General features: G+C 44.4%; 1 protein-coding gene across 5 annotated transcripts in view; it reads right to left on the minus strand.

Moving 5' to 3' along the window:
- ZBTB38 (zinc finger and BTB domain containing 38) overlaps positions 1 to 18,684 on the minus strand; it is a 117,314-nt gene that overhangs the window by 31,246 nt on the left and 67,384 nt on the right. For 3 of the 5 annotated variants that reach the window (XM_059920196.1, XM_059920197.1, XM_059920195.1), the window contains one exon: positions 11,062 to 11,166. The gene's annotated coding sequence lies outside the window, so the exon portion shown is untranslated. Of the gene's footprint in view, positions 1 to 11,061; positions 11,167 to 11,945; positions 12,264 to 12,593; positions 12,886 to 18,684 lie in introns of those variants that run through there. The other 2 variants (XM_059920194.1, XM_059920198.1) reach the window with 2 other exon arrangements.

The raw sequence follows: 18,684 nt of genomic DNA on the forward strand, positions 1-18,684 counted from the left end.
GTCCACAAGGACCAATCTCTATGCAAGCCTGTCTCTGTGCTTCACCACGGTGCCTAGAGCAGTGCTCCCCAAACATTAGCGTGCAGGAGTGAGCTGGGGATCACGTGAAGCGCATTTTCCGACACAGTGGGTTATGTGTGCGGGGTCCGTCTTCCTTTATGTCAGGGTGGTGGTGGCAGAGGTACACAACCAAGTTTAAGGTTTAAGGAAACCAAGTTTCCGTATCCACTGGGGAAATGACAAGAGTTATAATGGCGGTGATGACGATGCCAATGACAATAAGAGCTGGTATTTACTGAGCACTTTCTACATGCCAGGCCCTGTGCTAAGTAAGTGCTTTGCAGACATTATGACTCACTTAGCACCAAGAGAGCTGACGAAAATGAGAGTGATTAAAAGATGTTTAGAAAAAAAGGAAGGCATTATAAATTCCAGGATGTGCGGAAGGTCAACAGAGTGTCAACGGAGAGAGAGGACAATTCTCACACTGTCCCAGCCTAGGACGAGTTAGGAAGTTGCTAACTGCCTGATATTTCAGAAAGCAACCTTGGGCCAAGCAGGTCAATATCAGAGACCAGGTATATCAAGACATGCCCGCTGTCCTCTGCTGTCACCCCATGGCCCAATACCATCCAGGTTAGCCTCTGCAGGCTTGGCTCCATTCAGCTGTCCTGGGAGTGACATGGCCGGGTAAGGCGGGGCTTCCATTGGTGGGTCCTTCCTGTTCCATCCTGAAATGGGCACACTGAGCGCTGGGCAGCTTAGTCAAGGCTGTTCTGTCTGATGCCTCTCCAGGTGTCCTCTGACATACAAGGTGTGTTCTGCTGCTGCAAATCACTTTGCCTGTATGAGACGGACACGCTTCATATCCAGAGTAGCTCCTTTATTTGCTGTGACATGGAGAAGGTTCAACAGCCATGAATTTTTCTTGGGCTGGGTCTTGGAGAGCTCCACGCCCAATGCTCTGCAGGAAGACTGGGCAAGCTGCCACTGAGGAAACCCAGCCTGGTGGATGGAGTCAGATGGTGTAGCCCTGTAACTGCCGTGCAGAGCAGCAGTCCAGAAGCTGAATTCGGCCTGCAGACCTGTTTCATTCAGCCCCACAGTATTTTAAAACGTTTTAATGCCCTCCAGTTTGCCACGATCTAACCATTCTATCTTCCTATGCCCAGCCCACACTGAACATTCATATTACCTTCCTGTCCCTGGATGTATCTGAATTTTAGACCCTAATCTATAACATAAGGATAGATCACTTAAGCCTGGAACATATCAATCTCCATACAGTGATTCATAGCCCTCCTAAAATGTAAATGGTGAGATATCAGTATTCAAGCTTTCAAAACTACCGAAGTACTCCATCTCAATGAAGAAGAGGTGGTGGGAAGCCTCAACACGGAATATATTTGGGTCACATAATATTTCTTCAGGATCCCTCCAGTTTGTTCATTCCCATGTGGGAAATTTCCTACTGAGTCCTGGGGGACAGAGGGGCAGGTATCAAACTCTCCACTTTGCTTTAAAGTCAAATTTTTAAAAAATTTTTATTTATTTTTTTGGCTGTGCCGCACGGCTCGCAGGATCTTAGTTCCCTGACCAGGGATTGAACCTGGGCCCTGGCAGTAAAAGCACTGAGTCCTAACCACTGGACCGCCAGGGAATTCCCTAAAATCATTTTAATGATACAGTCTGCTCAAGCTTCGAGAAGGAGAATGATAACTCCTAATCAGCCCTCCACACAATCAGACTCACACTCTCAGAGGCACCCAGCTCTCCATTTTAATAGAGCGTTCGGTTCCATATTCAGCAGAAGCAGGTGATGTAACGAGGGAAGCAGTAACTGCTGAGAATGCACAGCTGCTCAGTGGGTCAGGGTATTCTGAATTGATACCATGCTCCGTCACAGCGTCACAGAGACAACAACGGTTCGAGAAACTAGATCACAGAGATGGAGCCTGGAGGTCAAACAATGGGGTCAACACAATAAAGCATATCCAGCAAGATCACAAGTGTCCTCAGGGAATCTCAGAGAACTATTCAATGGAACAATGGCGGTCAAGCCAAGGAAGCAAACCCCGCTCTAGAGACGTTGAGGTGCAGAGCCGACCCAGTTGGTCTGGAGAGCGGTCTAAGCATCTGTCATGCTGGGGGGGACCCTCCTGGAGAAGAGCTGCTAACGCTCTTTTTTTTTTTTTTTTAAAGCTATACTTTATTTTTTTATTTTATTTCCTTCTTGGCCACGCCACGCGGCACGCGGGATTTAGTTCCCAGACCAGGGATCCAACCCACGCCCCCTGCAGTGGAAGCAAGGAGTCTTAACCACTGGACTGCCCGGGGGAGTCCCGAGCTGCCGGTGCACTTGCCCAGCTCTACCACGCCTCTTCCCCACCATCAACAGACAGCCCCACATTCACAGTGGTTCCCCACCTGGATCCAGACACAAAATGCCAATGCACAGAGATCATTTTTATAGACCTGGGCTCTCAGATATTTACTTGAGTCCACGTACATACTTTCCTTGCACACACATTTCCTTCTCCTCTGTTTTCCACAATCCCTCCTCCCATGTTTTCCATCATTTCTCTTCCACCTCCCCTTTTTCCAGTTTGAAGCCACTGCTGGCAATACCGCAATCTCTGGAAAGAGGCCAGGCATGACAGCACAGATCTCTGAGGCAGCACGGGATTGTGAAAGTCACCTCAAACTAGGATTCAGGAGATGCAGGTGACTGGCAGGGGTGTCAAGCTAGCCCACCGGCCAGTTTGACATACAACCAGAGGCAAAGAAGCTTTTCTGTACTGCGGAAAGGCCACAAAAACTCTGGCCAGACACACAAATGGATGCACAACGGTTTAGACAAAAGAAACTGACTGGGGAAAACTGTTGGGCAGGGATGGGGGGCGGGGGAGGGAAGAGTATGAAAGGAACTAAGTTCCAGTTGGCTTTTGCCAATTTTACCCCCCAAAGAAATTTGATTAAAACTAAATGAAGGTTTCTGGCAGTAGATATCCAAATAGTTTCCCTGCTCACCTGTTTCAGACTGAAATTATCTGGGGCTGAGGCGAACAGGGAGCAATTACATCAATAAATATGTTGTCTGCATTTAAAAAAAAAGTAAAATTCCCCAAACAAACCCAAACCCACTGTAGATAAAAACCCACAATAGACTGTTTAGAAAAATTATGCTTTAGATACACTGATCTAAAAAAAAAAAAAAAAAAAAATCTAAAGAACAGGCTGTTCTGTAGAACAGCTCGAGTTTCTGCCTGTGCTTTCATTTTAGAAAACAAATGCTCATAGACTCCACAGGGGGAGGAGTTAACACAGGGATTCAAACTCACAGAAAATGGCCACCGGGTTTTAGAAACCTGAACGCAACAAACAGGGGCACTCTGGGGACCTTCTGGGAACACAGGGCACTTACCTTTCACAAGAGTCATTGTCTAGAGACAGATATAACCTCTTTTTCCGACCAGCAACATAAATCATGGCCTCTGAAGTATTTGTTTGCTGAACGCCACAATGACTAATCACCCGACTTTTATTTTCCTCCCTGAGTCAGGAAACCTCATGGGGGGAAAAATAGGTCATTTTTAATGGAAGGTAGCTGCTAGGATTGGATGTAAGACTCCCGTTTAAGCTTCATAAAAGAGAAAAAATTAAAGGCCTCGAAAAGTATTTCCTAAAATAGAGAGACGCGCAAATCATCTTATTGCAAACGCCTATCATTAAATAGAAAAGAAAGTCTTAACACAGATCATTCGAACATGGTACAAAGCTCCTGAGTGATTTCCTGAAAAAACGTCAAAAAACAAAGATGAATATTAAGAATATTAAATAAACAACAAAACAAGGTAAGAACTCACTTCGTAGTGCATATTCATTTAGAGAAAATAACGTTCTCCCAGGTAATTTCTGAGAGAATATTTCACTCTTTTTCTGTGCAAAAAGTCAACTTGCAGGGTACAGGGGCTAAAGAAACTCCAGAATTGCTAGACCTTGACAGGAAAAACTTTAAAGGTCAGGTTTTTTTTGTTTTTTGTTTTTTTTTTTAACCTGATTTAACACAGCACCCGGGGTAGGCCAGTTCTCTAACATCTGAGTAAAACCCCATTCGGGGCTTCATTTCACTGCCACGTCATCACTTTTTCCATGTATCCCAGTGCCTTCTGCTTCCTCAAAGTGGTCCTCCCACCCCTTCCCGTTTTAAAGCAAAGGTGGAACGTGCATTAGTGCAAAGGAAAGGGCAGAACACACGACAGGAGGAATCTGCAGCAGGCACCCGGGACGCAGCTGTGACTGGCTACTGCCACTCGCATGAGCACCAAGGGCCACCCGAGACCTTGGCACCCCTGCTCTCCGAGTTCGGGTCAAGGACCACAAGACCAGAATAAATAGGTCTACGCAGGGACAGACCAGAATGCCGAGTAGGTTTTGAAAACAGAAAATCCTCACTTTGGTCTAGAAGCGAATCAGCATTCTATCAGAACTAATCAGAAATCTCCATGCTTGCATGAAAAAATGCTTATACATTTGGGGAGACTGATTCTGAACGCCAGTCTCTCTTGCCTGGTAAGATAATAAATTCAGCTTTGTTTTTACTGAATCGCTGCTCTTATTATCTAGTGGTAATCTACCCTGCAAATAATCAGAAGTTGTTCTAACACACGAACAGGAAAACTAACACAAACAAAACGGGACCTAGAAACAACATCCAACTCACAAAGCAGGAAGTGGCAGCTCCTATCTCTCTCACCTGGCACAGAGCCGGCCTTCAGGGGTTACTGAAATAACCCCAGGATGCCCCTGTAGCATTTGTACAGCCACTGGATTTCTCATGACAACAGGGCACCCTGCGATGAACACGCACATAGGCATGGCCAGCAACATGGGGTGTGCGAGCTGGGTCTTCCTCTTCATACTCCCTGAGAAAATGTTTCATTCCTCTCGAAACTACATTATGGTAGACCTCAGCGATTTTCATTTAAATGAGAGAGGGAAAATGCTTTAAAAAACAGGAGACAGGGCTTCCCTGGTGGCGCAGTGGTTGAGAATCTGCCTGCCAATGCAGGGGACACGGGTTCGAGCCCTGGTCTGGGAGGATCCCACATGCCACGGAGCAACTGGGCCCGTGAGCCACAATTACTGAGCCTGCGCGTCTGGAGCCTGTGCTCCGCAACAAGAGAGGCCGCGATGGTGAGAGGCCCGCGCACCGCGATGAAGAGTGGTCCCCACTTGCCGCAACTAGAGAAAGCCCTCGCACAGAAACGAAGACTCAACACAGTCATAAATAAATAAATAAAAGAACGTGAATTTCTTTAAAAAAACAAAAAAACAAAAAAACAGGAGACAGCCTTCTGCCTCTCCCAGATCAAAAAGAAGTGTTCTTCATTACCTTAGCTGACAAGAATCCAAGGGCTTCGATGGGACGGAAAGTGTGCACTGTAGTGTCCTTTTAGCAATGTCTGTGGGAAGCCCAGCAGGCACGATAGGCTGCTCTCCCCAACAGAATAGTCGTAGAGTGCCGGTGCCTCCTTAGGCTTTGCTTACTGACTGCCGCCTCCTGCTCTCCTGATAATCTGCCTTAGGACAGGACCTACCTGTTTCTGCAGACAGCGTACCAGACGGGCAAGGGACACTGGCTTCTGTTCCCTGTCTGCCACTAGCGGTGTGACCCTGAGCAAATCCTATGACTTCCCTGCACTTCTGTTCCCTTATGTGGAATGCGAAGAGGTTGGGCTAGTTTATTTCTAAGGCTCTTCCTAGCCATAAAATTTCAAACCGTGATTCCCTACCTCCCATTTTGTCACCTTTTGATTGATTCCCAGCCAGTAAAAATCCTTATTTCCTCCAAAGCAGACAATCTCTCTCACTCTTAAGTTCATGCACTTTCCTCAAAAGCGTATGGGGTAAAGGCAGAACCTGAGGTCTGGCCAGTACTAGTATCCCTTCGAGGACAGTCGGAAGAAGCTCTGCAATCCGGGACCCCTGGCATGCCTCAGACATGGAGTTACCATATGCTCGCTTCAGCACCTCTGCTTAGGGGCCTTTGCCATCATTGAGCCAAACCTTCTCCAGTTACAGCTGAGGAAATCAAGCCAGCAAAGTTACATGCCTTTCTTTCCCAAGGTTGCACAGTGGGTCAAGGGAAGAACTGCCAAGCCTCCAGACCGGTCTCGTACACGGTGGTCTTTTGACCTCTCCCCAGACCCCCTCTGCAGGGCTCTGGGCTCCTTCCCTCACCCCCTGTAGACTTCCTCAGGGTCTCAGAGGGTAATCAACAAACACTTATTGTGCACCTCCGGGCAATCCCCTAAGGAACTGTTTTAAACTTTCAAAGTGACAGAGCACTCTGGGAACACTCAGCCCCACACAGGGACAGGGATAGCTATAGCAAGACACAAATCTTGATCTTATCAGTGCAGAAATCCATTGGTGTCTTCACTCTAAAAGAAAAGCCTGCAGCAGCACTTGGATGGTAGATAAGAATAGGTGACAAAGATAGGGAGGGCCCACGAGGGTGGAGTCCTGATCTGATACCTGGCACACAGTTCATATTTGTTGAACTAACTCAAGTTTGCACGTTACCTTTGTCCATTTGCTTCTTGTCAAAAATTCTGAGGTTACTGTAATACCAGGGACAAGGGTCTCTAAGCCACAATCAGGAACAATGATCTATTTCATACTCTCAGTATGTGTCTGGGGAAACTACCCGGGGTGTGGAGAGAGGAGGCTGGACTTTGGAGCCAGATAAGAGCCCAGGGTGTGAAAATCTCATCTCTACAACATCTGCCACATTACAGAACCTCTTTGCCTCAATTTCTACCACACCAGGTTATTTGGAGATTGTAATAAGATGGCTGAGATAAGGCACATAAGGTATAGAATGGACTTCATGAAATTCAGTTCTGTGTTCTCTCCTCAAGGGCTATGGGTATAGACGGAGAAACCCTGATTCTAGGCAAGGCTCCAGGACATTGGCATCCTGCTCCAAAAGAAGCAAACCATCAATGGAATGCCAACAGTTATAAAATGACTCAGTATAGTTTTTTAATAAACATATCCCCATTGAGTCATCTGATTTGTAAATTACGTACAAGGAACGTAAAGCACAATTTACTATACACAAGTCAAATATGTTTTATATTCTCCATACATAGCTTAACATCAAGCATGTATATATGTCTCAATCCTTTCCTGTGAATAAGCAAAGAAGAGAGCTGGGACTAGGAGGTGAAAAAAGGATAAATTATTCTCTCATCTATAAAATGAGGTTGGGAACAACGTGAACTAAAAATTATATGATTCCAAGATGCGGAGAACAAAGGATATATAATGACACAGATGTTTATCAACCAGAAGACACAGAGTCAGATAGACAAATGCATCAAAATATTTTAATGGCGTGATTGTGCACTGTTACTGCCATTAAATATATTATTGGTAACAACATTTAAAGTTACACTGGTTTTGCAAACTCTGGGCATAGCGACAGGGTGTCACCACTTACTCTGCAGGGAAAAGAAGATGATTTGGGGGCTGTATGTCACCCAGTACTGCCGTGGATATACCGCGGATGGCGATAGTGGGGTGCGATAAGACCACCGTTCCTTGACATCTGGGATCCATGTGTTTTTATCTCATTGCAAATATAATCCGTAAACATGAATAACACAAATATAAGAATTCTGAGCACAGGCATATCTCTACGAAATTGAAATCAGCCTATCAAGTCTCAGGTTTACACCCTTCCTCTGCTTCCTAGAAACTGGCATTTGTTAACCTTCATCACAGCAGTGCTTGTTTAAAATGAAGATTCTCAGGGGTCCCACCTGAAATTTACTGAATTCGAATCTCTGTGCTAGGGACCTGGGAACCTACATTTTAATAAATTCCCCAAGGGGATTCTTATCCGTACGAAATTGCTGGTCACTTGAACTCTCACAGGATAGGTTAGCTATCGTGGGAGGTATGTTCTTTCCATGACAAAACTAACACACTAAAATAAATCATAAAGATAAGGCTTTGGGTATAGATGAATATTATGCAAAAATATATATACCTAAAAAAAGTTGTAAGGGGAAGGGAATCAGCATTTATTAATTGCCTACTACGGTATAGATCCTGACCAAATTATATATTACTCAATCTTCAAAATAATCCTATTTGAGTTATGGATGGAAAAAGTTAGGCTTAGAGAGTAACTTTTCTGAAGTCACAACCCTGGAAAATGGCCCAGCTAGGTTGTGAAACTAGATTTATCTAACCCCAGCCTTCTCATTCCATTGTACTAAGCTCATATGCCCATGAAAACACACACACACACACACACACACACACACACACACACACACACTCTCTCTCTCTCTCTCTCTCTCTCTCTGTCTCATGTCATACAACAGCCATATGGTAAAAGGCAAAATACAAATTTAATTACTGTTAGAAACCTTTGCGTCAACAGAAATGTAGTTTTTAAAGAGCTTTCTATCAACGGATCGTCTTTGGTCGATCTGTTGACAACAGAATAAAGTGGATGACTACCATTAAAACCACATTTAACAGCCTGAATTTTAGTAATCAGAAATGTGTTTTGGGGCTTGCAAGGATCAAATTTAACAGTGACTCTTAATTTGCACAAGCTACAAATTTTTTGCAAATGAAACCACTTGATATTCATTCTGCAAGGAAAACACCAACAAAGGAAAGGAAAACACCAACAAATGTGTGATCTACCACTTGTCAAACCAATGGCCCTCCTGGGCCTCATCCCGCCTCCTCCTGCGTCTAACACTCCAGGCTCCCTCCTCTGGGAAACACCCTTCTTCTGGCTTCTGGAGCCCTCTTCTCTTGTTCTTCCTCACTCTCTTGCCAGACTTTTCTCTAGGTCCTCCCTAGGTCCTTCTTTTCTCATAAGGCTCCACCCTCAAGCTTTGCCTCCCTATAGTCTCCCACCGGAAAAATCTCTTCTCTCACCTCTCGACTTTTTCTCACAACCCAGTGTCTCCCAAACTAGCCCTGGCCTTCCTCCAGGGTACAAAGTCCCTGATCGTCTGGGGGACATCATACTTCAACACTTCAAACTCAGCCCCTCACCTCCTTCCAAGTATCTTCATGGGTACCGCTGCTTTGGAAATCTCAATGTCAACTTTAGCTATTTCTTCTCTACTCAGACTTCCAATTGAGTAGATTGGAAATCAGATGTCAGATTGTGTCAGTTTTTCCCTTTGCGTCTGTTCCTTTCCTGTTTCACTGCTATCACCCATTTCCGGTCTTCCCTGAGTTCCCCCCAACCCTGTCTTTTCCTTGGTGGACGGTGGTACTTGTCTTAACTGGTCTCCCTGTCTCTCGTTTCTGCCCTGCCTTTCCTTCCGATCTCATAGTAGGTACTCGATAAATATTTGCTGTAACATTTATAGAATTCCTAGAAGTTTGCAAAGCACATTCATACTCAACATCTCCTTTGTTCCATTTGGAGCTTAAGTTTATTACAAGTAGCATTCAAGGCTTACAATCTGATTTCTGTTACTTAATGCAATCATTGGAGCTACCTCTAACTCTGTACCTTGTAAATTAAAGTATCTCTTAAATTGCTTTACTTCTGAACATTCAGTGTCTTGTGTGGCCTACAAGCTAAAAGAGGAGAGCATTTCAAGTCAAAGAAAGCCCCCTTGTCAAACTGCTTTCTCCTCTGCCGATAGGTTAAGTGGACAAAGAAAAGGCCTCTATGTAAAGGTGACAGTAACAGCAGAATCAAAAAATTAAAAGAAATTCCTTTCTGAAGATTTTAAAAAAGATTTTCCTACTTATCCAGTTGGAATCCTATTTATGGGTTAATCTCCAACATCCTTGCAGCCAATACTCTAGCACGTTAACAGAAAAATTCTAATAGTTGAACGATAATTCCTTGCTAAGAGAATGCGCATGACCATTATCTTGACTGTAAAAACATAGTCATATGTTTGGTCTTGAATACCCAAGTAAGTGCCTTGTAGGAGCTCAATAAACATTTGTTAAATGAACAAATAAACAAATGAATTCAGAGAAGCCCTTTACTATTGTTTATAAATTGAAAGCGTATGTATTCACAGGTGGATGGAAATGTATGTCAAATTTGAATAAAATGAAAACTTGCATTGAAGGGCCAGAACTATGATGTATCAACTACTCTGGTCTCTTCCGGATCCGCTCCAACTGACTGCCGGGGAAGCAGGTGAAGGGGAGAGGAGCTAATATCAGGCATTGCCCACCTGACTCCACCTCTCTGGAGTTAAGGTTATAAGCTCCTAGAGGGCAAGCACTTTCCCTTGAACTTCATGGTCCTAGCGTTGTGCTTTACATACCGAATGTGCATCCTAAGTGTGGTCTGAGATACAAAGCACTCTATGACCTGCCTGCATTTTCACATTTCAATCCTTCACATCTCTTCTTCCTTATTTCACAGGGGTATTGTGAGGAGTGAGTAAAAACACAGCACTTAAAGCCCTTAACACACTGCCTTGCACTCACACACAGAAGTGCTTGATAAATGGTAGTTGTTGTTATCACTATCTGGGGCCCTCTCTATGCCTCAAAGGTGAAGTTTGGTGTTCTGGGCTGTCAATACTCATCTGTGCAAACAATGTGTGTCCCGGGGGCGGGCCCTTCACGCTTGTATCCTCAGCGCCTAGCACGGTGGTCACCCTGCAGCAGGCCCAGAAGCTGACTGTATGACTGAGCAATCGAGATGCGAGCTCCAGGCCTGTCCCCACCCAGCCCACTGGGTCTCTCTGAAAAGTCATTTAACCTCTCTGGGCCTCAGTGACGTCGGTGGGTCCTTCCGGCCTGAAGAAGAGACCTACAGAAGCTCCCACGACAGTCACTGGCAGAACTGGAATGAGAAGCCCTTAGTTCCCCCTTCATGTCTCCTTAACAACAGCTTGCCTAAATGTCACTGTCACTTTGTAATCCCCAAACCTGGTGGATCGCTGGCAACAAATCATAAGCTCCTTGGGAGTGGTTCAGTCCCTCAGAAAAAAAATTTCCTATTTCATGTAGAGTACGGAGAGATGCAAATTCAGTTACCTCAGTTAGAACAGAGCAGGCTTAACAGAGTTAGTTTCTCGTGCTTTGGAAGAAATCACTTGGAAATCCTTGGTTCTGAGTCCTCCATCTCCACCACATCGAGATCTAAAACGAAGAAAAAGAGCAGTGTCCCATAACTGGGTGCCAGGACTGAATATATCAGCAACAAAAGTGATTGCAATTAGCCTGTGTACTGAACACCTACTGTAAGTAAAGCACTGGGCAAAGTGATTGACACATGCGACTTCATATAGTCCTCACAGGAAGAAATTCCCCCATTTTTACAGCTACGTAAAGAGGCTCTGGAAGGTCACGGAATCTGTTCAAGGTCACAGAGCTAGTTTATGTTAGACCTGGGACTTAAATGCAGGTTCAACTGATTCCAAATCCTGGGTTATGAAGCTGTTAGTCAGGGTTTAGAAACTTTTTGACAGTGACCCACCGTTTTTAAAAATCATGTTATATAAACTGAAACCCCAAAGCCTAAAAAACAATGCTTACTCTTATTATGTGCAATGCACTCCGATATTTTCTATTCTATTCTATTATTTTTTATATTGCATTATATATTCTATATCTTCAAAAAAATCCGGTAGTAACCCACTAAACTAATTTCACAATCTCCTAATGGGTCTCTACTCTTGTTGGAAAAACACTACACTCAGAGATAGTACCTCACCAGAAGTTTCTCTGAAACGGCGGACTTAATCCTCCTATGCTTTTTAACCATGAGAACCTGACCTAGCAGTTGAGCTTCATAATTAGGAGAAAACTCTTTAACCTTTAAAATATGTATAAAGCACCGTAATACGTATCATCCATAATGGATCCTTAGAAGAGATATTCAATTTGGGCCAAAGTCCAGAATGGAATTAGTCACTTACCTATAGCAGAGGAGTTATAAAGTGGCACCGCGGACAGACTAAAATCTCAGGTGATTTATAATATACCCTGCAAAGAAGTGGCTAACAGCGGGCGGTCGTGTTGTACCAATAGAAGAGACCTAACTACTGCCGAAGTAGGAGGCTGAGATTGCAAGCCCCTGGGGGCAGGGCCCTGCCTTTGCACGTCCCCTTCAATGCCAGGGGCTCTGGTGTTCGACCAAGTAAATGCTCAGGTTCCCGATGGGTCAGGACCGGGGTCCAAGTCGCAGTCCGGGAGAGGGGAGATGCGGCTGTTAGCGCAGTTCCCGAGCCTGCTGGACCGGCGCCCGTCACGTCCCCAGCCCTTGGGTGTGCATCTGTCCCCGGCCCCCCGCCTTCCAGCACAGCCGCGCAGATGGGCCACTCGCTGCGGCGTAACGTGCCCGACCCTGCGGCTGGACCCCCTCCCCCAGGGCGCGGGCCCGGGCGTCCCGGCACCTGCGGGCGCCGGGTCGCCGTAGCAGCTCGGCTCTCCGACGTCCGCGGAGCTCCCAGCCCCGCGCCAGCGTTTCCCGGCCGGGTTTCGAGGCTCCCTCCTGGGAGAAGAGGGGTCGGGCCGGCCGCGTCTCGCCCACCCGTCCCGCATACGGCCCCTGCGGTGGCACTTACAGGGCTCGGCCGCTGCCCCGCGAGCGCGTTCCCCGGGGGTCCATGGCGCTTCCGGACCCGCGACTCAGGCCGCGGCGTCTCGCAGCACCGCCCAGAAAATGGACGCCGGCGGCTCGGCTCGGCCGGCCCGGCCCGCCCCCGGCGCGGGGTTGGGGACGCAGCCTGGCCGGGAAGAGGGCTCCCCGGCCTTAGCCGCGGGCCGGATGTCGGAGCATCAACGCGCCCAGGACCCGGCCTCGGGAGGACACGGCGGGGCCGCGGCGGAGGGACGCACCACGGCCCCGCGAGGCCTCAGACCCAACCTGGGTGCGACTGGGGGCGGGGTGGGGGGAACCCACGACGGCCCCAGACGCCAGGAAGGGAGCAGCGGCCTCCGCCTCCCTCTCATCGGGGGAGAACACAATTCAGAACCTGCCGCGAGGGCAGCCGAGTTGGGGCGTCTACGGCCACAGAGCCTAGCCACTATCAGAACCAGGCCTGGGTCCGCAGAGGGGGCCCTGGATTCTGCACCCAGATCCCAGAGAACATCCAACCCTTGCACATTTAAAAGAGGCAGGCTTCAGAGAAGTCAACTGCAGTTTTAATTTAAATTCTCGGGAATCGAGTGTCACCTGCGCTTTCCCACGGCTGACAGGAGAGGCCTAGATTGATTTTCCTAACGTGCTATAAAAGCTAGTTCACGCAAAAGACCCGGGCCTCTTCCTTAAATAAAGCGCACTGACTGCCTGCTGGGATCTCTCGTCCAAGATTCAGGGACTGCTCATTGAGAAAGTATTTACTGAGGCCTGCCACAAACTCGCCTTGCGGAGGAGCTAACAGTCTAGTGCTCTAATGTGCAGGTTTTGTTTGCTTGTTTTCTACAAAACCATCCATGTTCCCTGCGTTTTGGTAGTATGCGTCTTATTTTAAAATTTTCTTTTGAAAAGATTCATTCCCAGGTTACAATTTATAAAGGATAAGAAGTAGGTTCTTTGCACGCCTTACATCCTGTTTTTAGCTTGGAATACAGTGTACACAATTCTGCATCCTAGTTCCTGATCACGTTTTAAGATTGTGATCATTCTGATGAATAAAGGAGATTCCATTATTGTATACAAAGCAGTTAGAACATTTTAATAATCACAGAGAAATATACTGACTTAAAGTCAAATTAAAGCATCATGTAATTTAAAAATAAAGACAGGGTTTTGAAGGTTGATAGATTGGGCAACCTGCACACACATGTACACGAGCAGGTCGCAATCTCCTCAAAGCCAAGTGCCCTTTATTCTTTCTCCGTGGGCCACGTTCAGAAAGAGCTATTCCACTAAACTGCATTTATTAACTAATGATTCATCTTCGTACTTAAAAAAAACCAACAATCCTGCAATGTTTTTGTATACGTAATTGCCAATCAGAGCTACAAAACCTGAGCGAACACGTTGTTAATCATGGATTCCAAACTAAGGAAATCTGTGGTCTGATTGCAAGTTTATGTGTTTCCACTGAGGCTTTTGGGAAAACTAAGGCATGGGGATTAGGAACTTCTAGCTGGGAAGTGCCAGTATGAGGTGCTGTTCTCTGTGCTGCCCAGCGATTGGAAGGTGGGAGGTGGTAGAGTGAGGCAATTTGGCCTTTGGATTCTGCCTGCCTGGGTTTAAAGCCCAGCTTTGTCAATTACAAGGCTACTCACTGTGTGACTTTAGGCAAGTTACTTAACCTCCCTGAGCCTTGGCTTGCTCATCTGTAAAATGGGGCTGATTTTCATATTACGCTTATCTCGTAGGGCTTTTTGACAGTTAAATGGGATAACACGCGTGAAGCATCTGCATACGGCTGTCGGTGCTCGAGGTCAAGTATTCAGAGTTCTAAGTTCCTACCATCCAAGCAGTAAGAATCGTAGTTCCCGTATGTAAAGCAACTTTTATACCATGGAAATTTTCCATGGGTAGGCTGCCAGGGTCACATGGTGAGTGACATAAAGGGATTTTAAATATAGGTCTGACTTCACAGTCCACTTTCTGTGCTGCTAACATGTTCCAGGTGGTACCTTGGTCAGATGCTGTCAACAGCTTGTTAAGGGTGAAATCGGCTCTGGCTTTCCTAAGAGGCTTAGCAAGTGAATGGCTCCTTACATCCACTTGGGAATTCATAAACAGTGGCATTTCTTTCTCACTAGGGCCAAATGTTTCTCCAAAAGCGAGTAGATTTCCCCTAAATTGTTATTAATAACTAAAATATCACGGCAACAGTTTTAAACACCACAGCCTAAAACTTACATAATCAGACTGTCCTTCAAAATTTTCCACCCTTCCTCATGACCGGTCACAGATTCTCTCTCTTAATCATTCTTCTTAGTATGGGGAATTATCTGGAAATTTCCAAGAACGTCCCAACTTGTCATAATTTTATTCTTTTCTGTAAAAATTTATTCCTTTCAAAACAACTAAATGTGATATATTTTCATATCCTTATAATATTTTTCATTTCAATGCATTTGCAAATAAGAAAAAAATATCCTAAGACTTTTAAGATTCTCTCCTCTCTTAAATTTCTACTAGTTCTTCAACATCTCCCCAGCACGGCTCCTGATCCTTTTCTAGCGGCCTTTTCTAGGAAGCTGTCCTTGATTTGTACCTCATTTCACTTAATCCCCACATGATTTCTGTTATGTTACAACTGCCTGTTTCAGCTTTCTGATTGAAGACTCTTGGCCAATTTATTTAGTGCCCCCCTTCTTTCTCTTTTTTAAGGTTTCAATGTTATCATTATATAGAAAACAATCTAAGGTGTGTCCCTTTGAAACCCACTTGCTTCCTTTGTTTCCCACCATGGGTTAGGAATCTGTAACTCATTCCGCCTCGCATTCTTCACACACTGTTAATTTAATTTATTGTTTTACTTCTCTCTTCCCCTCATCCTGGGTACTCACTCACCAAGTTCTGTCGCTTGGCTTCCTCTTATATGGCTGCTTCTCTCTTTGCCTTTAAGCATTTTAAGAAAGTCCCTGTCCAAATCATCTTCTCTGATCTCCACCACATTCCTGAAAAGCCTCCTGTGATGTCGTGTTGAGAAGTCTACCAAGGGCCTTGCAGAGGCAGTGGGTAGAATGCGGGTGGCAGCTTCCCGCCCCTAGGAGCCAGGCAGGAAGTAGTAGGAACTGGGGTCTACAGGATCATTCACGTCCCACCTAAATGGGGAATGGGGTTGTCACTACCCAGCCCCAGACCAATTGTTGCCAGGTGGGAACGCCAGATCTGCAGAATTTTCCAATGAAGCCCAAATCAGGATTTTTATATAAAATATATTCTGTATCTTGATCAGGTCTCTAGCTGTAATGACCAATTTACAGAAAGTCTCTGAGACACAGGAACATGTAAAGCAGTTGGGGGGTGGTGGTGGGATGAACTGGGAGATTGGGATTGACATATACACACTAATATGTATAAAATAGATAACTAATAAGAACCTGCTGTATAAAAAATAAATAAAATTAAATTTAAAAACAAAAAAAACAGCGCCAAGGAATGTCATCTGAAACTTCCGATTTGAGGAAACTCTATGAGTCAAATTGTTTCTTCAACAAAATTTTTATGACAATAGCAAGGATGAAAGAAAGAGGGGGAAGGAAACCTATAGATGAAGTGAAATTTAAGGGAATATTAATTGCATTGTATGGACCTTATTTGGAACTGTGCTTTGAACAAGTTTTGTTTTTTTTTTTTTTTTTCAAATGACCTAACTGGACAAATCTGAATGCTGACTATGATATTTGAAGTTATTAAAGAATTCTTGTTATTTGTTGGTGTGATAATGATGCTGTGGTTCTTTTTCTTTTTCTTCCTTTTTTTTTTTTTTTTTTTATATAAGCAAGTGTGTACATGTCAATCCCAAACTCCGTAACTCTCCCTACCCCAACCCTTCCTCCCTGGTAACCGTAAGTTCTGAGTCTGTTTCTGTTTTGTAAATAAGTTCATTTGTAAAGCGATATCATGTGGTTATTTTTCTTTCTTACTAATCGACATTTTTTTAATGTATTTTTTTTAGGATTCCATATTTTTAAAACTTTTTATTTAGAACTATTTCAAAGTTATAGAAGAGTTGCAAGAATAGTACCAAAAAATTATATACACTCCAATCATATCTTTTTAGCTATTTTTTTTCTTGAATCATTTGTAAGTTGCAAACATTCTCTTCCACACCTAAATACTTTAGCATTTATTTCCTCAAAAAAAAAAAAAAAAGCGTCTTCTCTTAGTATCCTTGTCTTTTAGAGAATCATACTAAAATATTTAGCAATAAAGCGATGTGATCTGGGATTTGCTTTAAAATAATACAGGAGAGGATTTACATGAAACAAGATTGGCCAGCCATTGAGAATGGTTGAAGCTGGGCGAGGACTGTACAGGGGTTCATTAAACTAGTTTTTTCATATTGTACGCGTGTTTAAGATTTTCATAATAAAGTTTTAAAAGATTATGTTAATGAAAGACTTTACAATGATATAAAATGCTTATGATATGATATTAAGTAAATAAAAAGAAGATACAAAATTGTCTATATTATCTCAACTATTAAAAAAATCGCCAGGCATAGATAAAGGACTGAAGGAATGCACGCCAAAATGTTAACATTCCAAATTATTTCCAAGTAGATATATACTACTTTTATAATTAGAAGTAAAAAATACAATTCAAAAAATAGAAAACAAAGTTGGCAATGGATTCAATTAAAATTCTTGTTAGAAGTCAAACAAAGTACATATATGGGTTGGACTGACCAATGGTCCCCCGGTTTGCAGCTTTTGACTTAGAAAATGGGTCCACAAACTACGTCCGTCCTACAGGCCAATTTCGCCTGCCACCTGTTTTTGTACAGCCTTCAAGCTGAGGATGGTTTTGACATCTTTAAATGACTGAAAAAAAAATTCAATAGTAAAATAATATATCATGACATGAAAATTACATGAAATTCAAATTTCATTGTCCATAAGTGAAATTTTATTGGGACACAGGCAAGGCCAATCATTTCTGTATCTATGGCACTATGTGTGTATATATATATAAAATATATATAATTATTATTATACTTCGTATTATATATTAGTATGTTTTTAATTTCATCAATAAAGAGTTCATAGAAATTTGTTTTCTTTGTTGTTATATAAGTACCTACATATCATCCTCAGTTTTGCCTTGATCCACAGAGCCTAAGATATTTACTATCTGGCCCTTTACGGAAAAAGTCTGCCAACCTCTGGCTTAGAACTGGGTTTCCCATGTGACCTAAAAGCAGCTTGGTTTAGCAGAAAGTGCACTGGACTGGGAGTTAGGCGTGGCCACTTAACTCTCTGAGTGACCTGGAGAAATCACAACTTCTCTGGGCCACAGTTCCCTCAATGACAGAATAAAGTGAGTCTAAGTTTCACACAGCAACTGAAGTCTGTGCTTCACGTTCCCGTAAGAGCTAAGCAAGAAGTACAGGATGATGGCAGCATTACGTGCTGGTGTGCCAGCAGGGGCGGTGCTCCTGGAGACCAAGGAATTCAAACAATCAGAATATCCACTGGGGATGGTTTACCGGGCACTCAGACCAGGGCCTGCAAAGGTGGGTGAAGAGCAAGGAAGACAGGCTTTGGGGGCTCCAAAAGCAGAGCAGCACACCTGTGAGGGCAACATGACTTCGGGCAAAAGAGTTTCTAAAGTCTGCTGCTTAAAATGGGTATTTTGGGTCTATCTCCAGGCTGAGCTTTGTGGAAAACCAAAAGCATTTGGTCACAACCCATGTAAAAATCTGCTCATTTAAAGTTTAATCCAGATCTAGTCAAGTGACGGCAGCAGGGCTGGGGGGTGGTCTCTGGCATCCTCAGCATGTAGAATAGGAGCCTTGGGATAGAGACTTCATAAGCTTCTGGGATAAATCACCCTTAAGGATGCCAATCTGCGGGCTTTTCATAACAGTCAACGTGGGACAGTTAAGCCCTAAGGCCAACATTGCGGCCGAAGCCAGACAGAACATGAGAGCACCCAGTCCTTACACAGCAGGCCCGCAGCCTGCATCTCAGGGGCTCTCCCAGCCTCCTTTTACTCGTTGCAACCCCTCCCACTCTTTT

The sequence above is a fragment of the Balaenoptera ricei genome, chromosome 4 (genome assembly GCF_028023285.1).
Source record: "Balaenoptera ricei isolate mBalRic1 chromosome 4, mBalRic1.hap2, whole genome shotgun sequence".
In the NCBI taxonomy this organism is placed as follows: domain Eukaryota; kingdom Metazoa; phylum Chordata; class Mammalia; order Artiodactyla; family Balaenopteridae; genus Balaenoptera; species Balaenoptera ricei.